Below are 25417 nucleotides of genomic sequence, written 5' to 3'. Positions count from 1 at the left end.
TTTGTACAAAAACCGTTTAAACCAAAAATGATTCAAAACTCCATTATTTACAAAAAAAACGATTTTAATTACAAGGTTCGCTTAACCCGTCGTTGGAACGGATTAAGCTTTCAAAACATGACATTTAGAAAACCATTTGGAATTAAGAGAGAGAGCACATTGCTTTTTAGAACTCCATGAAATAGGATTACGCCCAAGGTAGACAATGTAACCAGATGTAGAAACATAATCATCTCTGTCACCTGCCCAATCTGTTGGGTATACATCCCAAGTCCCACATCGGAAAGATATAAGGAAGTTGCATAGTTTATAAAGAAGTTCACCAACTACATTAGTTTGAGGCCGTTTGGGAAGGAGCCCAAAAACAAATCCGTGCGGGCTTGGCCCAAAGCGAACAATATCATACTAATGGTGGAGTTGTTAATGAACTTGTGGGCCCTACAAATGGTATCAGAGCCGATGGTTCGGCTGGGAGAAAATGCATGATATCTAAGGAGATGTGGGAGGCTCTCAGTGTGACCTCACAATGGGAAATCTATGCTTGGTGCCTTGTGTGGAAAGTCTTTCTGATATTGTGGTGGTCAAGCGGCGTGTTTCGTGGGTTGGCGGCGGTACAAGATGATTAGATAGATTATCACTGAAGGGGAGGCTTATGATCCTTGGTCTGAGGGGAGGATTGTTGGGTATACATCCCAAGTCCCACATCGGAAAGATATAAGGAAGTTGCATAGTTCACAGTGATCTATGGGGTCCTGCACCAGTGAAATCTCTTGGTGGAGCTTTGTATTACATGACCCTCATTGACGACTCCACTAGGAAAGTGTGGATCTATTTTCTGAGAAAGAAATCTGATGCTTTTGATTCCTTTCGAAAATGGAAAGCCCTGGTTGAGAATGAGACAGGTTTGAAGGTAAAGTGTTTGAGGTCTAACAATGGTGGCGAGTATGAGCTCACGGAATTCAAGGAATTCAGTGCTGAGAATGGAATTCGCATGGAGAAGACTCTGAAAGAAACTCCTCAGGAGAACGGAGTTGCAGAACGAATGAACAGAACTCTGTGTGAGCGTGCTAGAAGCATGAGGCTGAAGTGCGGACTTCCGAAAACGTGGAGAGGATGCGAGCAAGTGGAGTAATTGAAATTACGATAAACGAAAATAAGCAAACACACAAGAGTTGTTTACCCAGTTCACCACTCAATATGAATGACTACGTCTGGCGGACTACCAAGCCAGGATAGTTACTATAATGAATGAGATACGGATTACAGAGAAAGAGGTTACATTTATACTCCTGAAACCCTAACCATCTGGGGGCACTACCCAGTTGGATCGCTGCAGTTGGGCCCATCGCTTCAGTTGGGCCTATATATTTTAGTCTCCATAAGCCCAACACAATCAGCATCCGTGAAGGCATGAAGCCGAGTTGGAGAGTTTCGATGAAAAAGAAGACCATGATGAGCTGTGCCATTAAGATATCGAAGTAGGCGTTTCAAGGCATGCCAATGATCCTCCTTTGGACATTGAACATATTGAGACAACTTGTTAACGGAATAAGAAACATCAAGTCGAGTGAAAGATACGTATTGCAAACTCCCAACGATTGCTCAAAAATCAGAAGCATTGGCAATTGGGGAACCCGAATCAGCTTGTAGGGGTGGATCAACAACCATTGGAGTGGTAACAGGTTTGGATTCAAGCATACCATATTTGGCAAGAAGATCATTTATGTACTTAGTTTGGTTCAAAAATAAACCAGTAGGAGTTGGAGTGACTTCGACCCCAAAAAAATAAGACAAATTACCAAGATCCTTGAGAGAAAACCGTGATGCCAATGTTGATATAAACTTATTGAGATGCGGAAGAGAAGGACCCGTAATGATAATATCATCAACATAGACAATCAGATACAATACCACAGATTCATGTTTGTAGAGAAATAAAGAGCAATCAGCAATGGAGTGTCGAAAACCATAAGATAGGAGATAAGTTTTAAACTCATTGTACCATGCCCGAGGGGCCTGTTTGAGACCGTAAATAGCCTTGGAAAGTTTACAAATATGTGTTGGATGATCCAGATTAAGAAACCCAGGCGGTTGAGCCATGTAAACTTCAACTGTAAGAGTACCCTACAAAAAAGCATTGTTAATGTCAAGTTGTCTAAAAGACCAGCCGTTTGTTACAGCTAATGACAGTATAACCCGAACTGTGGAAGGCTTAATGACAGGACTAAAGGTGTCAGAGTAGTCGATGTCAGGTCTCTGATGAAATCCCTTAGCAACCAAACGAGCCTTACATTGCTTGACTATGCCATCTGGATTACATTTTACTCGGTAAACCCATCTGCAACCGACAACATTTTGATCGGGTTGGTATTGAACTAATTCCCATGTGTTATTGTGCAACAAAGCATCAAATTCTTGCTGCATGGCAACCCGCCATTATGGATATTTGAGAGCCTGAGTAATGTTTCGGGGTTCAGTAGGAGGTGGGGAAAAGATGGCAGTGTTGACATATTTGGGATTAGGCTTAATGATTCGGTTTTGCAAACGAGTATTTATGCGATGGGTAGGATGGGGAGGGGAAGATGGAGATGGGGAATGAGGATGTGTATCCAGATTACTAGGAGGTGTAGGCTCGGGTGAGGGTGAGGGTGCGGGTGCAGATGAGGGTGCGGGTGTAAGTGTGTGGGTGGGTGGTGAAAGAGAGTTTAAGATAGGGAGATGAAAAATGCACCATTCATCAACGGTGGAAGAGATGGGCGGACTGGATTGAGGACACAAGAATTTGTATGGATATTTCATTTCAACAAACTTGACATGACGAGAGGTGTAGAGACGATTAGTTGTAAGGTCAAGGCAGTGGTAAGCACTCTGCGTGGAAAAATAGCCAACAAATATGCAAGGGACAGATTTGGATTGAAGTTTATAGTTATTGTAGGGTCGTAGCCATGGGTAGCATAGACAACCAAAGCTTCGAAGTTTGACATAATTGGGAGGCGATTGGAATAATTTGTCGTAAGGGGATAAGTGATTTAATGTAGGAGTGGGAAGACGATTGATGAGATAAGTATCGGTTGTGAAAGCTAATGACCAAAATTCAAGGGGACGATTAGCATAGGAGAGAAGGGTAAGATCGATTTCAACTGTGTGGCGATGTCGCCTCTCGACATGGCCATTGTGCTCAGGAGTATGAGGAGGAGAGGTAAGATAAGTGATTCCATGATTAAGAAGAGAATGAGTGAGTTTGGTGAATTTACCACCATTGTCAGAAAAGAAACAAAGGATAGGTTGATCGAAGAATTTCTCAACAAAAGTGCGAAAACGAAAGAACACATGCTCAGTATCAGATTTTTGTTTAAGTGGATAAAGCCAAACGTATTTGGGAAAATGATCCACAAAATTAAATAATACTTATAGTGATCATAAGAATAAACAGGAGAAGTCCATACATCTGAGAAAATTAAATCAAGTGGAGCAGTGGAGGTAAGGGAAGATGTAGAAAATGGTAACTTGTGACTTTTATTAATATTGCAAGAGTTACAATCAAGATGCAGGGAATCTAAAATTTGTAAAGGAAAACTAGATTGAAGAGTACGAAGGACAGAGTTGGACGGATGTCCGAGTCGGTGATGCCAATGCTGATTATTTTTGAGGGTGAGGGAGTGGACAGTAGGAGAAAGAGAGCGCCACTCAAAGATGCCATCTCTAACTGGACCCTGAAATAGAGTTTGGCCCATCGAAAGCTCCTTAACAATAAAAGCAGAAGATAAGAATTCAATGGAAGATGAATTATCTTTGCAAAATTGAGAAATAAATAATATGTTACGAGAGATGGATGGAACATATAACACATTTGTAAAGGAAAAGGTATGAGTAGGAGTAGAAATAGAAAAAGAACATATATGAGAGATAGGAAGAGACGAGCCATCACCAATAATCAGCTCACCTGCTCCATCATAGGGAGAGTGGAGTGCAAGATTAGAGAGATCATTAGTGACATGATGAGAAGCACCACTGTCCATAAGCCAATAGGAAGAAGATGGTGGAGTTGCAGTAGCAAGATGTGCTTGTGGGGAAAAACCAGTGTGTGTAGCAGCCTTATTTGTGCCTGGTGGGGCTGGAAAGGTAATGTTAGGATAAAGTTGGCGAAATATTTGGCACTGAGAAGCAACATGACCCTGGTTACGACACCATTGGCATTTACCAGTAATTAATCTTCTAATCTACATGTACGTCATTTTATCATCAATTAGTAACAAATCACAAAAATATTATACAAAATTAAAATTTAAAAATTATATTGAATTTTGTACTGGTTGGACAAAACAATTCAAATATTTCATGGAATTTAAAAATATTAACTTTTAATCATATTTTTAAATAATAAAAAATGTAAAAAAAATATTAGAATCAAATGATATGCAATTGGTGCTGAATACAGAACAAAATATATGTGTTTTATAATAATGTCTAAAATTGACTCAATTTACAAATGTTAGGGATAAAATTGAAAAGTCACCTTAATTGTAATATGTGTTTGATTTGTAAATTAATTATATTTCTTATTCTTCAAATATGTTTTGACTCATTAATTATATTTGTTAATATAATATGTTTTGACTCGGCTGATTCAGACGATTCACAGTGGATTCAGTGATAATTTTGATTAGCTATATACAGACTCTGCTCAAATTATAGCCGACTCGACTCATATAATAATTCAAATCACGCATCGTATGATTTTGATAACAATGATATTGATTCAATTATTAAGCATAATTAGGTTTAAAATATTTGATCATATATCACTTCATTGGAAAATGATCAGTGTTTTAAACTTATATTTTTATTTATAATTCAATAGATGGAGATCTTAACATATGATGAATTTTAGGTTTATATAGTTTCTGAGTACCCATCTCCATGTAGGTTTTGGAGAAAGAAAATTAACTTTAGGTCCAAACTCATTAAAAACCATCTATATCCAGGTTAGGCTTGAGTTTTATAAAAATAGTATAGACTGGTTCAACCCGAACCCTTTTATTAATATTAATTATTAAATGATTATTTTTTTTATTTATACATATAAATATAAATTTTTATTTTAAAGACTATATAAAGTTTTTAGGTGAGTATATCTAGGGGCTCCCTACATGAATATCATAATTACCTATAAAATTATAACTAAATCATATTATTAAATATAATTCTCGATATGTCAATATTTTTTATATATAATAAATAGAATATGATTTTACATCTAAATTTAAAAATTCTAAACCGAATTCATAAAATCTAAACTCTATACAATATATTCCTAGCCCTAATTTATAAACTCTAATCCTTAAAATATATTAAAAACAATGATTTTAATAGTTTCACATATTTCCCTATATCTACATGGAACTTTGTGATTTAATTTTTTAAGTCCGAATCAATAATCGGGTCCGTATAAAATATCACCGTATAAAATATCAAGGACTATTTACATGAGAATCATATCTGATTATAAAATTACAATTAAATTATATTACAAAACTCAATTCTTAATATGTCATTATTTTCTATATATCACAAATATTTTAGGCTCTAATTTCTAAATTTTAGACTTAATTCATAAATCTTAAACCTTAAAAAAAATATTCTGGACTCCTAATTCATAAAATATAGATTTTAAAATATATGAAAATATATATATGAAAAACAATATTTTTCTTAATTTGACATTATTTAAATTAGTACTTAACATAGTTATAAATAAATTTTCAAATCTGAATTTATGTGTAAATTTCTGAAATAACAACGGATAGGACTCAACATGAGCTAAGTAATCTTTTTGTAAAAAGCACACTGGGCCCAGCCCAGTAAACCAGTAACATATCTATCTCCTTATATCATATAATTTGTTCATATTTTCCTATTTTGATTGTCCGTCAACATTGGATTTATGGTAAGCAAAATATTTTGGCCAACTGGGCTATGATCTGCCCAAAATTTCAACTACACTCTTAAATTTTTAAAAATTTCAAATCACTCCATATCTATATCTAATTATATTCACTAAACCTCTATTTCAGAATATGTTAGATTCAGAAAATAGAAGACAAACTCTATCACGTGTCAAAATGTTCGCCATATTCAAAAAGAAACTGTTAAATATAGATAAGTAATTAAGAACTTTTGAAAGTTTAAGGAAAATTTTGGGATTATTGAATGTAATTAGACAAGAATATGAGGTTATTGGAGGCAATTGAACAAAAATAGGGTCATTGGTAACTTATAAAAGTTCAGGGGATAATTGAAATTTATGGCTAAATACGGGGCAACAAATATATTAAGCCTACTATTTTTAACTTCTATACTTAACATTAATTTTCATTACAATTTGCTCCTTAACAAACGAATGGTGTGTAATTAGTACTAGTATGATGGCACCTTCCATTATTCATCTCTTATTTGCATACCAAAACTATAACCTGATTTTTAAAGCTACAATGAGAGAATGTCAGGCAGTCAGAGACTATACTTTGTTATGAAAAAGGGTCTGGATAGAAGGTAAATTCTTACAATAGATGATATTTGGAAGGTCTAAAGTGACAGTCAAATACTAGTTAATCCAGTTTTTTCTAATTATAAATAATGTAAGAGTAAAATCGATCTTGCTTGGAAATTTTAAGATTATAAACTTGCAATTTCCTATGCTAAGGCTAAAAATGCGTATTTCCCTTTAAACGTTAGGGTTAAATTTAGTCTCTCCCAATATAATCATAAACATATAATCTTGTAACTAAACTTTCTTATTTACAAAAAAAAAAATATATATATATATACTACTGCTTTTTAGTTATTTTTGTAACAGTAATATAAAGTTATTGAATGAAACTAGATAAAAATATGAGTCATTTGGAACTTATAAAAATTCAGAGAGTAGTTAAAGTTTTGAGCCAAATCTAGAGACAACAAATGTCGCACAAGTATAAACCCATTTTTTTTAAAGTTCATTGTCATATCCGACCCAAAATAGAATCGGATATGACAGTGAGACATTACCATAGACGTGTACGAGTAGGAAGTAACATCTCACAATTAAAATCGAAGAAATTCAAATCCTGTTGGAAACTTAAGAAACATTTTCAAATATACTTGTACGTCTAGAATAGTTAGAAAGTCACTTAAAATATCCAATTACGTATCTTTTTCTCTTTGTTTTTTTTTTACCCAAAACCGATTTGAAACGTAGAAAGTTATGTCAATTTAATCTATTAGCTTTTAATCTGCCTAACCTCATAATCTAACGCCATAATTGAACATTTCAAACTAAAATCCTTCACCACACAACTTCATATTCGTTTCAAAATGGGCCACGTAAGTTCCTAAATATTCACAAGCACAAAGACACGCCTATATGTACATGTACAAAATGGTATGCAATACCCTAAAAGACGACTTGTACGACCGTGACCGTATCCAATCCTCATCCTACTGTCGAACACTTCCGTCAGTACCTCGTACTTCTTCGCCTAAAAACATTAAAACATTTGAAAAATATGAGACAAAAATCTCAGTAAGCAACTATCAACTATAGAAAATGGTTTTTAGTTAAAATATATATACATATACATTGTAAAAACATTTAACTAAATCAAACCTTAACTTTTAATTTGTAAATAACATTTTTATTCGAGTATCCTCAAAACAAACGTAACCAAAGAATTTACTAAAAACCAAGTTTAAATCAAAATCAATATCATATCCATCACCGAGTATCCCCTTGTAATTCAACCCATCACATGTAAACATATTCGAGACGTCTCTTTAACCTTGCCTAATCCCGTATTGGTCTTACCCAACACTTCGCTGCCAATACCCGACTAGGTCTTTAGACTGTGTACACAGGCCATGTTCCTCACTGAACATGGTCTTGAAATATCAAACCACCCGTCCGGACTACTCATGATGGATACCAAATATTTTTCTATTAAATCATCCAATAAATCAAATTTATCCAAAATCCAACCCAATTTTGACTGTATAAACTTTCTCATCAAATGGATCCAAAATTTACTAACATCGTCAAATTCCGACATTCACTGAAGCAAATAGCAATTAAACACGTAAGGAAATTCAATTTAACGCCGACTGAACCAAAATAGCAATTCAACACGTAAAGAACTTCAATTTAACGCCGATTGAACCAAAATAGCAATTCAACACGTAAAGAAATTCAATTTAACACCGACTGAACCAAAATAGGAATTCAACACGTAAATAAATTCAATTAAACGCCGATTGAACTAAAATTCGTTATGAATTTATCGAGAATCCAAATCATTTCTAAGAAACGCTTAAGAAACAAATTGATGAAAATTTAAAGATTGATATACCTATATATATATATATATATATATATATATATATATATATATATATATATATATACATGTAAATCAAATCAAAATAATAATTGATAGTTACTTACCTTGACGCGTATTATCGCCTCTAATACGAGAACACGAGGTAAAGACTTCCGAACCGAACTCAACTATAGAGAATCTAGATGACACAATTGGAAGCTAACTTTTGAATTGTTAACTTTACACCATTGAAAATTAGAATGAATGCATTTCTCATTCTAATTACCTAAAACCAATTTTTTGTATATCATCAATCCTTCCTTGAAAATCAAACATACTCTTTTATATTCATTTTTATTTTCAAAGATGTCAACCTCCCTTATTTTAATTGTTGCTTTCCTATATGATCAACGCCTCATCTTACTTAAGATGCTAATTTAGTGTGTGATGGACACCTAACATCTCATTCAATATGGTATGGACAACTCATCTCCCTAATGACACATGGTAAGATTTTTATTTATTAATTAATTATATATATATATTATATAATAATAATTATAATAATTAAAACAAGGTCAAATGCTTTTGCATTATGTTGACCGAATATATGTATATATATTTGGTTCAATTGGTAAAATGTAACTATTAGTCCCTTTTAATCTATAATTCCTTAAAACTTTCCCTAAACTTATAATTATTCTTAAAAATATGCAATTATCCTCTAAACTATACCCGTAACATCCAATCAATCCAACGATTATAAATGGACTATAGTATAATATAAGGTTCGGGATATAATAGATAAAGATTAAGGACATGGACGTGACAATTCTTCCCACCTTAGAGAATTTTATCCTCGAAATTTTACTTACCCGAATAAGTGAACAAATGAGGATATTGGTGTTTCATATCTGCTTCTCTTTCCCAGGTTGCTTCCTCCTGAGAATGTCTGTGCCACAATACTTTCACCAGTGGTACTGTTTTATTCCTTAACACTTTTTCCTCTCTAGCCAAAATTGCTGGATAATGTGATTTGGATCACTTCTATATCTCCGCAACATTGACACGTGAAACACGTCATGAATGTTTGAAAGATTTTGAGGCAACTTCAAACGATATGCAACAGGTCCAATTCTTTCCACAATTTCATACGAACCAATAAATCTAGGGCTCAACTTCCCTTTTTTGCCAAATCGGAGTAAACCCTTCCACGGTGATACTGTCAGAAATACTTTATCTCCCACACTGTACTCAATCGGTCTACGTTTCAAATCTGCATAACTCTTTTGTCTGTCTTGAGCTTCTTTCGGTTTCTGTTGGATAATTTGTACCTTTTCGATCGTCAAATAACTGTCTTTCACCCACTTCAGACCAACATAACGGACTCCTACACCTTCTTCCATACAATGCCTCATAAGGTGCCATATCAATACTAGACTGATGATAACTGTTATTATATGCAAACTCCATTAAAGGCAAATGCACATCCCAACTACTTTGGAAATTCAGAATACTAGCTCTTAACATATCCTCCAAAGTTTGAATGGTACGCTCACTTTCACCGTCTGATTGTGGATGGAAGGTTGTGCTGAAGTTTAATCTAGTTCCCATCGCATCCTGAAAACTAGGCCAAAATCTTGATGGAAAACGAGGATCCCTGTCAGACACAATAGAAACTGGCACACCATGAAGTCTCACAATTTCTTTGACATACAATTGTGCCAACTTTTCTAAAGAGAAAGTTACTTTCTTGGCAGAAAATGGGCTGATTTCGTCAATCTATCTACAATTACCCAAATGGCATCATTACCGTGCTGCGAACGAGGCAATGCACTAATAAAATCCATTGTGATGTGCTCCCACTTCCATTCAGGAATAGGAAGTGGTTGCAAAGTACCAGCAGGTCGTTGATGTTCGGCTTTGACTTGTTGGCAACTTAAACATCTGCTCGCATATTCAGCTATTTCTCTTTTCATCCCTTTCCACCAAAAATGATCACGTAGGTTTCTGTACATCTTTGTACTCCCAAGGTGTATTGCATAGGAGGAATCATGAGCTTCTTCTAATATCTCCCTCTTAATATCACTAATATTTGGAACACACATTCTATCTCCAAACATTAGCATACCATCTACTGTAATTTTGCATTCAGTATTCTTTCCTTGCACAACTTCATCTTTAATTTGCTCCAAAAACTTATCTTGACTCTGAGCTTCTCTGATTCTATCCCTGAGGATTGGTCTCACTTTCAACATTGCACATAACACTCCTTCATTTTCACAATTCAACTCTACATTCAAAGCCCTCATTTGAAGCAACAAAGGCATTTTTACGGATTTAATATAACTCAAACTTCCAACATTCTTGCTACTCAAAGCATCAGCTACAACATTAGCTTTACCAGGATGATATTCAATTGTCAGATCATAATCTTTCAGTAGCTCAATCCATCTTCTTTGCCTCAGATTTAATTCCTTTTGACTCATTATATACTTCAAACTCTTGTGATCAGTGAAAATGCGACATTTCTCACCATAAAGATAGTGTCTCCAAATCTTCAAAGCAAACACAACAGCAGCTAATTCAAGATCATGTGTCGGGTAATTCAATTCATACGGTCTTAACTGTCGAGATGCATAAGCAATTACTTTATCATTCTGCATCAACACAATTCCAAGACCTTGCCTTGAAGCATCACTATATATTATATACCCTTCACCCACTACAGGTAGTGTCAACACTGGAGCACTAATAAGTCTTGACTTCAAAGTATCAAAACTTTTCTGACACTCGGGTGTCCACTTGAATTTTACTCCCTTTCTCAGCAACTGCGTCATTGGAGAAGCTATAAGTGAGAATCCATTCACAAACCTTCTGTAATACCCTGCTAACCCCAGAAAACTGCGCACCTCATGCACATTCGACGGTGCTTTCCAGTTAGCTACAACTTCAACTTTCTTAGGATCCACTAGAATTCCCTTAGCTGATACCACATGCCCCAAGAACATAATTTCATCAAGCCAAAACTCACATTTACTGAATTTGGCATACAGCTGCTTCTCTCTCAGAATCTGCAAAACTATCCTCAAATGCTTCATGTGGTCTTCCTTACTCTTAGAGTACATAAGAATATCATCAATAATCACAATTACAAATGTATCTAAGTAAGGTTTAAAGATTCAGTTCATCAGATCCATAAATGCAGCAGGAGCATTACTTAACCCGAATGGCATTACCAAAAACTCATAACGCCCATATCGAGTTCTGAAAGCTGTTTTCTGAACATCTCCTTCTCTGATCTTCAACTGATGATATCCAGTTCTCAGATCAATTTTTGAAAATATTGTCGCCCCTTGCAACTGATCAAACAAATCATCGATTCTAGGCAACAGATATTTGTTACGGATTGTAACCTTATTCAACTTTTGGTAATCTATACACAACCCCATTGTTCCATCCTTTTTCTTCACAAACAACACTGGAGCTCCCCAAGGTGATACACTAGGTCGTATGTATCCTTTATCTAACAACTCTTGCAACTGTATCTTTAATTCTTTCATTTCTGCCGGTGCCATTCTATATGGTGCTAAGGATATAGGAGTAGTACCCGGTTGTAAGTCAATTGCAAACTCTACTTCTCTTTCTGGTGGTAACCCTAGTATCTCATCTGGGAACACATCTGGATATTCATTCACAATTGGCACATCTTCTAATTTAGGTTTATATAGTTTCTGAGTACCCATCTCCATGTAGGTTTTGGAGAAAGAAAATTAACTTTAGGTCCAAACTCATTAAAAACCATCTATATCCAGGTTAGGCTTGAGTTTTATAAAAATAGTATAGACTGGTTCAACCCGAACCCTTTTATTAATATTAATTATTAAATGATTATTTTTTTTATTTATACATATAAATATAATTTTTTATTTTAAAGACTATATAAAGTTTTTAGGTGAGTATATCTAGGGGCTCCCTACATGAATATCATAATTACCTATAAAATTATAACTAAATCATATTATTAAATATAATTCTCGATATGTCAATATTTTTTATATATAATAAATAGAATATGATTTTACATCTAAATTTAAAAATTCTAAACCGAATTCATAAAATCTAAACTCTATACAATATATTCCTAGCCCTAATTTATAAACTCTAATCCTTAAAATATATTAAAAACAATGATTTTAATAGTTTCACATATTTCCCTATATCTACATGGAACTTTGTGATTTAATTTTTTAAGTCTGAATCAATAATCGGGTCCGTATAAAATATCACCGTATAAAATATCAAGGACTATTTACATGAGAATCATATCTGATTATAAAATTACAATTAAATTATCTTACAAAACTCAATTCTTAATATGTCATTATTTTCTATATATCACAAATATTTTAGGCTCTAATTTCTAAATTTTAGACTTAATTCATAAATCTTAAACCTTAAAAAAAATATTCTGGACTCCTAATTCATAAAATATAGATTTTAAAATATATGAAAATATATATATGAAAAACAATATTTTTCTCAATTTGACATTATTTAAATTAGTACTTAACATAGTTATAAATAAATTTTCAAATCTGAATTTATGTGTAAATTTCTGAAATAACAACGGATAGGACTCAACATGAGCTAAGTAATCTTTTTGTAAAAAGCACACTGGGCCCAGCCCAGTAAACCAGTAACATATCTATCTCCTTATATCATATACTTTGTTCATATTTTCCTATTTTGATTGTCCGTCAACATTGGATTTATGGTAAGCAAAATATTTTGGCCAACTGGGCTGTGATCTGCCCAAAATTTCAACTGCACTCTTAAATTTTTAAAAATTTCAAATCACTCCATATCTATATCTAATTATATTCACTAAACCTCTATTTCAGAATATGTTAGATTCAGAAAATAGAAGACAAACTCTTTCACGTGTCAAAATGTTCGCCATATTCAAAAAGAAACTGTTAAATATAGATAAGTAATTAAGAACTTTTGAAAGTTTAAGGAAAATTTTGGGATTATTGAATGTAATTAGACAAGAATATGAGGTTATTGGAGGCAATTGAACAAAAATAGGGTCATTGGTAACTTATAAAAGTTCAGGGGATAATTGAAATTTATGGCTAAATACGGGGCAACAAATATATTAAGCCTACTATTTTTAACTTCTATACTTAACATTAATTTTCATTACAATTTGCTCCTTAACAAACGAATGGTGTGTAATTAGTACTAGTATGATGGCACCTTCCATTATTCATCTCTTATTTGCATACGAAAACTATAACCTGATTTTTAAAGCTACAATGAGAGAATGTCAGGCAGTCAGAGACTATACTTTGTTATGAAAAAGGGTCTGGATAGAAGGTAAATTCTTACAATAGATGATATTTGGAAGGTCTAAAGTGACAATCAAATACTAGTTAATCCAGTTTTTTCTAATTATAGATAATGTAAGAGTAAAATCGATCTTGCTTGGAAATTTTAAGATTATAAACTTGCAATTTCCTATGCTAAGGCTAAAAATGCGTATTTCCCTTTAAACGTTAGGGTTAAATTTAGTCTCTCCCAATATAATCATAAACATATAATCTTGTAACTAAACTTTCTTATTTACAAAAAAAAAAATATATATATATATATATATACTACTGTTTTTAGTTATTTTTGTAACAGTAATATAAAGTTATTGAATGAAACTAGATAAAAATATGAGTCATTTGGAACTTATCAATTCTTAATATGTCATTATTTTCTATATATCACAAATATTTTAGGCTCTAATTTCTAAATTTTAGACTTAATTCATAAATCTTAAACCTTAAAAAAAATATTCTGGACTCCTAATTTATAAAATATAGATTTTAAAATATATGAAAATATATATATGAAAAACAATATTTTTCTTAATTTGACATTATTTAAATTAGTACTTAACATAGTTATAAATAAATTTTCAAATCTGAATTTATGTGTAAATTTCTGAAATAACAACGGATAGGACTCAACATGAGCTAAGTAATCTTTTTGTAAAAAGCACACTGGGCCCAGCCCAGTAAACCAGTAACATATCTATCTCCTTATATCATATACTTTGTTCATATTTTCCTATTTTGATTGTCCGTCAACATTGGATTTATGGTAAGCAAAATATTTTGGCCAACTGGGCTGTGATCTGCCCAAAATTTCAACTGCACTCTTAAATTTTTAAAAATTTCAAATCACTCCATATCTATATCTAATTATATTCACTAAACCTCTATTTCAGAATATGTTAGATTCAGAAAATAGAAGACAAACTCTTTCACGTGTCAAAATGTTCGCCATATTCAAAAAGAAACTGTTAAATATAGATAAGTAATTAAGAACTTTTGAAAGTTTAAGGAAAATTTTGGGATTATTGAATGTAATTAGACAAGAATATGAGGTTATTGGAGGCAATTGAACAAAAATAGGGTCATTGGTAACTTATAAAAGTTCAGGGGATAATTGAAATTTATGGCTAAATACGGGGCAACAAATATATTAAGCCTACTATTTTTAACTTCTATACTTAACATTAATTTTCATTACAATTTGCTCCTTAACAAACGAATGGTGTGTAATTAGTACTAGTATGATGGCACCTTCCATTATTCATCTCTTATTTCCATACGAAAACTATAACCTGATTTTTAAAGCTACAATGAGAGAATGTCAGGCAGTCAGAGACTATACTTTGTTATGAAAAAGGGTCTGGATAGAAGGTAAATTCTTACAATAGATGATATTTGGAAGGTCTAAAGTGACAGTCAAATACTAGTTAATCCAGTTTTTTCTAATTATAGATAATGTAAGATTAAAATCGATCTTGCTTGGAAATTTTAAGATTATAAACTTGCAATTTCCTATGCTAAGGCTAAAAATGCGTATTTCCCTTTAAACGTTAGGGTTAAATTTAGTCTCTCCCAATATAATCATAAACATATAATCTTGTAACAAAAAAAAAAAATATATATATATATATATATACTACTGTTTTTAGTTATTTTTGTAACAGTAATATAAAGTTATTGAATGAAACTAGATAAAAATATGAGTCATTTGGAACTTATCAATTCTTAATATGTCATTATTTTCTATATATCACAAATATTTTAGGCTCTAATTTCTAAATTTTAGACTTAATTCATAAATCTTAAACCTTAAAAAAAATATTCTGGACTCCTAATTCATAAAATATAGATTTTAAAATATATGAAAATATATATATGAAAAATAATATTTTTCTTAATTTGACATTATTTAAATTAGTACTTAACATAGTTATAAATAAATTTTCAAATCTGAATTTATGTGTAAATTTCTGAAATAACAACGGATAGGACTCAACATGAGCTAAGTAATCTTTTTGTAAAAAGCACACTGGGCCCAGCCCAGTAAACCAGTAACATATCTATCTCCTTATATCATATACTTTGTTCATATTTTCCTATTTTGATTGTCCGTCAACATTGGATTTATGGTAAGCAAAATATTTTGGCCAACTGGGCTGTGATCTGCCCAAAATTTCAACTGCACTCTTAAATTTTTAAAAATTTCAAATCACTCCATATCTATATCTAATTATATTCACTAAACCTCTATTTCAGAATATGTTAGATTCAGAAAATAGAAGACAAACTCTTTCACGTGTCAAAATGTTCGCCATATTCAAAAAGAAACTGTTAAATATAGATAAGTAATTAAGAACTTTTGAAAGTTTAAGGAAAATTTTGGGATTATTGAATGTAATTAGACAAGAATATGAGGTTATTGGAGGCAATTGAACAAAAATAGGGTCATTGGTAACTTATAAAAGTTCAGGGGATAATTGAAATTTATGGCTAAATATGGGGCAACAAATATATTAAGCCTACTATTTTTAACTTCTATACTTAACATTAATTTTCATTACAATTTGCTCCTTAACAAACGAATGGTGTGTAATTAGTACTAGTATGATGGCACCTTCCATTATTCATCTCTTATTTGCATACGAAAACTATAACCTGATTTTTAAAGCTACAATGAGAGAATGTCAGGCAGTCAGAGACTATACTTTGTTATGAAAAAGGGTCTGGATAGAAGGTAAATTCTTACAATAGATGATATTTGGAAGGTCTAAAGTGACAGTCAAATACTAGTTAATCCAGTTTTTTCTAATTATAGATAATGTAAGAGTAAAATCGATCTTGCTTGGAAATTTTAAGATTATAAACTTGCAATTTCCTATGCTAAGGCTAAAAATGCGTATTTCCCTTTAAACGTTAGGGTTAAATTTAGTGTCTCCCAATATAATCATAAACATATAATCTTGTAACTAAACTTTCTTATTTACAAAAAAAAAAAAAATATATATATATATATATATATACTATTATTTTTAGTTATTTTTGTAACAGTAATATAAAGTTATTGAATGAAACTAGATAAAAATATGAGTCATTTGGAACTTATAAAAATTCACAGAGTAGTTAAAGTTTTGAGCCAAATCTAGAGACAACAAATGTCGCACAAGTATAAACCCATTTTTTTTTTAAAGTTCATTGTCATATCCGACCCAAAATAGAATCGGATATGACAGTGAGACATTACCATAGACGTGTACGAGTAGGAAGTAACATCTCACAATTAAAATCGAAGAAATTCAAATCCTGTTTGAAACTTAAGAAACATTTTCAAATATACTTGTACGTCTAGAATAGTTAGAAAGTCACTTATAATATCCAATTACGTATCTTTTTCTCTTTGCTTTTTTTTTTACCCAAAACCCATTTGAAACGTAGAAAGTTATGTCAATTTAATCTATTAGCTTTTAATCTGCCTAACCTCATAATCTAACGCCATAATTGAACATTTCAAACTAAAATCCTTCACCACACAACTTCATATTCGTTTCAAAATGGGCCACGTAAGTTCCTAAATATTCACAAGCACAAAGACACGCCTATATGTACATGTACAAAATGGTATGCAATACCCTAAAAGACGACTTGTACGACCGTGACCGTATCCAATCCTCATCCTACTGTCGAACACTTCCGTCAGTACCTCGTACTTCTTCACCAAAAAACATTAAAACATTTGAAAAATATGAGACAAAAATCTCAGTAAGCAACTATCAACTATAGAAAATGGTTTTTAGTTAAAATATATATACATATACATTGTAAAAACATTTAACTAAATCAAACCTTAACTTTTAATTTGTAAATAACATTTTTATTCGAGTATCCTCAAAACAAACGTAACCAAAGCATTTACTAAAAACCAAGTTTAAATCAAAATCAATATCGTATCCATCACCGAGTATCCCCTCGTAATTCAACCCATCACATGTAAACATATTCGAGACGTCTCTTTAACCTTGCCTAATCTCGTATTGGTCTTACCCAACACTTCGCTGCCAATACCCGACTAGGTCTTTAGACTGTGTACACAGGCCATGTTCCTCACTGAACATGGTCTTGAAATATCAAACCACCCGTCCGGACTACTCACGATGGATACCAAATATTTTTCTATTAAATCCTCCAATAAATCAAATTTATCCAAAATCCAACCCAATTTCGACTGTATAAACTTTCTCATCAAATGGATCCAAAATTTACTAACATCGTCAAATTCCGACATTAACTGAACCAAATAGCAATTAAACACGTAAGGAAATTCAATTTAACGCCGACTGAACCAAAATAGCAATTCAACACGTAAAGAACTTCAATTTAACGCCGATTGAACCAAAATAGCAATTCAACACGTAAAGAAATTCAATTTAACACCGACTGAACCAAAATAGCAATTCAACACGTAAATAAATTCAATTAAACGCCGATTGAACTAAAATTCGTTATGAATTTATCGAGAATCCAAATCATTTCTAAGAAACGCTTAAGAAACAAATTGATGAAAATTTAAAGATTGATATACCTATATATATATATATATATATATATATATATATATATACATGTAAATCAAATCAAAATAATAATTGATAGTTACTTACCTTGACGCGTATTATCGCCTCTAATACGAGAACACGAGGTAAAGACTTCCGAACCGAACTCAACTATAGAGAATCTAGATGACACAATTGGAAGCTAACTTTTGAATTGTTAACTTTACACCATTGAAAATTAGAATGAATGCATTTCTCATTCTAATTACCTAAAACCAATTTTTTTTGTATATCATCAATCCTTCCTTGAAAATCAAACATACCCTTTTATATTCATTTTTATTTTCAAAGATGTCAACCTCCCTTATTTTAATTGTTGCTTTCCTATATGATCAACGCCTCATCTTACTTAAGATGCTAATTTAGTGTGTGATGGACACCTAACATCTCATTCAATATGGTATGGACAACTCATCTCCCTAATGACACATGGTAAGATTTTTATTTATTAATTAATTATATATATATATTATATAATAATAATTATAATAATTAAAACAAGGTCAAATGCTTTTGCATTATGTTGACCGAATATATGTATATATATATTTGGTTCAATTGGTAAAATGTAACTATTAGTCCCTTTTAATCTATAATTCCTTAAAACTTTCCCTAAACTTATAATTATTCTTAAAAATATGCAATTATCCTCTAAACTATACCTGTAACATCCAATCAATCCAACGATTATAAATGGACTATAGTATAATATAAGGTTCGGGATATAATAGATAAAGATTAAGGACATGGACGTGACAATTCTTCCCACCTTAGAGAATTTCGTCCTCGAAATTTTACTTACCCGAATAAGTGAACAAATGAGGATATTGGTGTTTCATATCTGCTTCTCTTTCCCAGGTTGCTTCCTCCTGAGAATGTCTGTGCCACAATACTTTCACCAGTGGTACTGTTTTATTCCTTAACACTTTTTCCTCTCTAGCCAAAATTGCTACTAGTTCTTCTTTATAAGTCAAATCCTCTAAAAGTTCGATCGGGTGCTCCTGGATAATGTGATTTGGATCACTTCTATATCTCCGTAACATTGACACGTGAAACACGTCATGAATGTTTGAAAGATTTTGAGGCAACTTCAAACGATATGCAACAGGTCCAATTCTTTCCACAATTTCATACGGACCAATAAATCTAGGGCTCAACTTCCCTTTTTTGCCAAATCGGAGTAAACCCTTCCACGGTGATACTGTCAGAAATACTTTATCTCCCACACTGTACTCAATCGGTCTACGTTTCAAATCTGCATAACTCTTTTGTCTGTCTTGAGCTTCTTTCGGTTTCTGTTGGATAATTTGTACCTTTTCGATCGTCAATTGCACTATCTCAGGCCCCAATAACTGTCTTTCACCCACTTCAGACGAACATAACGGACTCCTACACCTTCTTCCATACAATGCCTCATAAGGTGCCATATCAATACTAGACTGATGATAACTGTTATTATATGCAAACTTCATTAAAGGCAAATGCACATCCCAACTACTTCGGAAATTCATACAATTGTGCCAACTTTTCTAAAGAGAAAGTTACTTTCTTGGCAGAAAATGGGCTGATTTCGTCAATCTATCTACAATTACCCAAATGGCATCATTACCGTGCTGCGAACGAGGCAATCCACTAATAAAATCCATTGTGATGTGCTCCCACTTCCATTCAGGAATAGGAAGTGGTTGCAAAGTACCAGCAGGTCGTTGATGTTCGGCTTTGACTTGTTGGCAACTTAAACATCTGCTCACATATTCAGCTATTTCTCTTTTCATCCCTTTCCACCAAAAATGATCACGTAGGTTTCTATACATCTTTGTACTCCCAGGGTGTATTGCATAGGAGGAATCATGAGCTTCTTCTAATATCTCCCTCTTAATATCACTAATATTTGGAACACACATTCTATCTCCAAACATTAGCATACCATCTACTGTAATTTTGCATTCAGTATTCTTTCCTTGCACAACTTCATCTTTAATTTGCTCCAAAAACTTATCTTGACTCTGAGCTTCTCTGATTCTATCCCTGAGGATTGGTCTCACTTTCAACATTGCACATAACACTCCTTCATTTTCACAATTCAACTCTACATTCAAAGCCCTCATTTGAAGCAACAAAGGCATTTTTACGGATTTAATATAACTCAAACTTCCAACATTCTTGCGACTCAAAGCATCAGCTACAACATTAGCTTTACCAGGATGATATTCAATTGTCAGATCATAATCTTTCAGTAGCTCAATCCATCTTCTTTGCCTCAGATTTAATTCCTTTTGACTCATTATATACTTCAAACTCTTGTGATCAGTGAAAATGCGACATTTCTCACTATAAAGATAGTGTCTCCAAATCTTCAAAGCAAACACAACAGCAGCTAATTCAAGATCATGTGTCGGGTAATTCAATTCATACGGTCTTAACTGTTGAGATGCATAAGCAATTACTTTATCATTCTGCATCAACACAATTCCAAGACCTTGCCTTGAAGCATCACTATATATTATATACCCTTCACCCACTACAGGTAGTGTCAACACTGGAGCACTAATAAGTCTTGACTTCAAAGTATCAAAACTTTTCTGACACTCGGGTGTCCACTTGAATTTTACTCCCTTTCTCAGCAACTGCGTCATTGGAGAAGCTATAAGTGAGAATCCATTCACAAACCTTCTGTAATACCCTGCTAACCCCAGAAAACTGCGCACCTCATGCACATTCGACGGTGCTTTCCAGTTAGCTACAACTTCAACTTTCTTAGGATCCACTAGAATTCCCTTAGCTGATACCACATGCCCCAAGAACATAATTTCATCAAGCCAAAACTCACATTTATTGAATTTGGCATACAACTGCTTCTCTCTCAGAATCTGCAAAACTATCCTCAAATGCTTACTGTGGTCTTCCTTACTCTTAGAGTACACAAGAATATCATCAATAATCACAATTACAAATGTATCTAAGTAAGGTTTAAAGATTCGGTTCATCAAATCCATAAATGCAGCATGTGCATTAGTTAACCCGAATGGCATTACCAAAAACTCATAACGCCCATATCGAGTTCTGAAAGCTGTTTTCTGAACATCTTCTTCTCTGATCTTCAACTGATGATATCCAGTTCTCAGATCAATTTTTGAAAATATTGCCGCCCCTTGCAACTGATCAAACAAATCATCGATTCTAGGCAACAGATACTTGTTACGGATTGTAACCTTATTCAACTGTCGGTAATCTATACACAACCGCATTGTTCCATCCTTTTTCTTCACAAACAACACTGGAGCTCCCAAAGGTGATACACTAGGTCGTATGTATCCTTTATCTAACAACTCTTGCAACTGTATCTTTAATTCTTTCATTTCTGCTGGTGCCATTCTATATGGTGCTAAGGATATAGGAGTAGTACCCGGTTGTAAGTCAATTGCAAACTCTACTTCTCTTTCTGGTGGTAACCCTAGTATCTCATCTGGGAACACATCTGGATATTCATTCACAATTGGCACATCTTCTAATTCAGGAGGTTTTTCCCTACTGTCTATCATATACGCCAAGAAAGATTCACACCCCTTCCTTAACATTTTTAAAGCAGTCATCACCGAGACTATATTTCTATGTACACCTCTCTCGCCTTGGAACACATATTTTTCCCCATTAGCTAATAACAGATTAACTTTCTTCCTACAACAGTCTACCAAGCCTTGACACTTAGATAATGAATCCATGCCTAATATCACATCAAATGTTTGAACAATTAAAGGTACCAAATCAGCATGTATAAAGGACTCTCCTAATTTTACTTCACAATTAGGATAGACATGTGTACATACTAAAGATTCTCCCATAGGCATGCTAACAATTAAACATTCATGCATCAATTTCGACTCCCACGTTACATCAGACATAAATAAAGGCGACACAAAGGAATGCGTAGCACCCGGATCAATAAGCACATAAACATCTTTTCCAAATAAAGAAATCGTATCAGTGATAACTTCTGCAGATGCAACAGCTTCTTGTGGAGTCATAGCAAAAACTCGAGGTTGGGTTGCAGCTCTGTCTGACTGAGTACCCTGATCTCTAGCTCCCTGAGAAGTATTACCAGCTCCTCTGGCCATATTGGTACCTCTACCATTACCATGACCATTTCCTCTTCCAACTCAATTACCTCCACTTGTTCTGTCACCCTGTGATCCTCGACCTCTCCCAATAGTGTTCAATATAGCACAATTAGTACGTACATGCCTTTCTTCGCCACACTCATAACATGAAATTCTTCTTTTAGGTTCTGTTATCCTCCCTGATGATGGGCAATCCTTTTTCAAGTGACCCCTTCCTCCACATTGATAACATCGTAGAGATCTTTTCCTGCATTCTCCAGAATGAAATTTCCCACACTGAACACATTTTGGACCATTACCACTACTAGCAATGGAAGGACTATACGAAGCTTGACTAATAGTATCAAATGATTGGAAATTAGTACGGCTCACAGGTGCTCCTCTTGTGTTCTGACTCTGAGTTTGACCACCTCGAAACTGAGATGATCCCCATTTCACAAACTTGGATCTCCCAAAATCCCCTGACTGCTTCTGACTATTCTCAGATTCTAACTTGCCTTTCAACTTTTATTTCTGCAATGCTTTTTCCACCCAACCTCGATAATGCGTACCTTCATACAAACTCAGTTCATTCTGATAAAATGCACTCAGACCATCTTTGAACCTTTCACATTTAACTTCCTCAGTCGGAAACCACTGACTTGCATAACGGTATAAATCATCGAACTTGTCCACATACTCCCTCACAGTCATTGCTCCTTGTTTCAAATTAAAGAACTCATTCATCTTTGCTTTCTGAAATGATTCAGTCAGATATTCTTTCATAAATTCACGTTTGAAAACATCCCAGTTGAAACCTTCAGGATACAAACCCCTAAATTTAGTTAACCATGTATCTGTTGGCCCATGTAATAAACCAAACACGGTCTTTACTTTATCTTCAGTACTTAACTGCATAGTAGTAAAGGATTTTTCTGTAGCTTTTAGCCAATTATCAGCTTCCTCGGGTTCAATTGTACCCCTGAAGTCAAATGCCCCATAGTTTTTGGCATCTTCAATTAACTCACTAGGCCTTCGACGTGCCTCACGTGTTTCCATCATAGTTACTAAAGCTTCAACTAATGTTCGGGGTTCAAGCTGCAAAATTTGCGCAACTTGCGGCATTGCAGCTTGTGGAGCCACATGTGGTACACGATGTTCAGGTTCAGGTGGTATTGGTGGAGGATTTACAGGTTGATTTTCTGGTGGTTGTCTTTGAGGTTGGGAAACAGGTGGAACTCTAGCATCAGAGGCTACACTATCCTCTGTGCTTTCTGGACCCCATCATAATTCTCTCTCTTTTGCATTTCTACCTCTACCCCTATTTACAGGTGGTCGGCCACGTCGTCGTCTTGGATGCATCTATATGATAAACAAACTATTACAATTATATTTTTAATATGTGTTATGCATGAATAATATTTATTGGACTCATCAATATACTTTAGTAAGTTATATACTTGACACCTATATACTTATATTCATATACCTATGGACCAACCTATGGCTCTGATACCACAATGTCATATCCGACCCAAAATAGAATCGGATATGACAGTGAGATATTACCATAGACGTGTACGAGTCGGAAATAACATCTCACAATCAAAATTGAAGAAATTCAAATCCTGTTTAAAACTTAAGAAACATTTTCAAATATACTTGTACGTCTAGAATAGTTCGAAAGTCACTTATAATATCCAATTACGTATCTTTTTCTCTTTGCTTTTTTTTTACCCAAAACCCATTTGAAACGTAGAAAGTTATGTCAATTTAATCTATTAGCTTTTAATCTGCCTAACCTCATAATTTAACGCCATAATTGAACATTTCAAACTAAAATCCTTCACCACACAACTTCATATTCGTTTCAAAATGGGCCACGTATGTTCCTAAATATTCACAAGCACAAAGACACGCCTATATGTACATGTACAAAATGGTATGCAATACCCTAAAAGACGACTTGTACGACCGTGACCGTATCCAATCCTCATCCTATTATCGAACACTTCCATCAGTACCTCGTACTTCTTCGCCTAAAAACATTAAAACATTTGAAAAATATGAGACAAAAATCTCAGTAAGCAACTATCAACTATAGAAAATGGTTTTTAGTTAAAATATATATACATATACATTGTAAAAACATTTAACTCAATCAAACCTTAACTTTTAATTTGTAAATAACATTTTTATTCGAGTATCCTCAAAACAAACGTAACCAAAGCATTTACTAAAAACCAAGTTTAAATCAAAATCAATATCGTATCCATCACCGAGTATCCCCTCGTAATTCAACCCATCACATGTAAACATATTCGAGACGTCTCTTTAACCTTGCCTAATCCCGTATTGGTCTTACCCAACACTTCGCTGCCAATACCCGACTAGGTCTTTAGATTGTGTACACAGGCCATGTTCCTCACTGAACATGGTCTTGAAATATCAAACCACCCGTCCGTACTACTCACGATGGATACCAAATATTTTTCTATTAAATCATCCAATAAATCAAATTTATCCAAAATCCAACCCAATTTCGATAGTATAAACTTTCTCATCAAATGGATCCAAAATTTACTAACATTGTCAAATTCCGACCTTAACTGAACCAAATAGCAATTAAACACGTAAGGAAATTCATTTTAACGCCGACTGAACCAAAATAGCAATTCAACACGTAAAGAACTTCAATTTAACGCCGATTGAACCAAAATAGCAATTCAACACGTAAAGAAATTCAATTTAACACCGACTGAACCAAAATAGCAATTCAACACGTAAATAAATTCAATTAAACGCCGATTGAACTAAAATTCGTTATGAATTTATCGAGAATCCAAATCATTTCTAAGAAACGCTTAAGAAACAAATTTATGAAAATTTAAAGATTGATATACCTATATATATATATATATATATATATACATGTAAATCAAATCAAAATAATAATTGATAGTTACTTACCT

Source organism: Euphorbia lathyris, chromosome 3, assembly GCF_963576675.1.
Source record: "Euphorbia lathyris chromosome 3, ddEupLath1.1, whole genome shotgun sequence".
Lineage (NCBI taxonomy): Eukaryota > Viridiplantae > Streptophyta > Magnoliopsida > Malpighiales > Euphorbiaceae > Euphorbia > Euphorbia lathyris.
Note: the sequence above shows the minus strand (reverse complement) of the source record.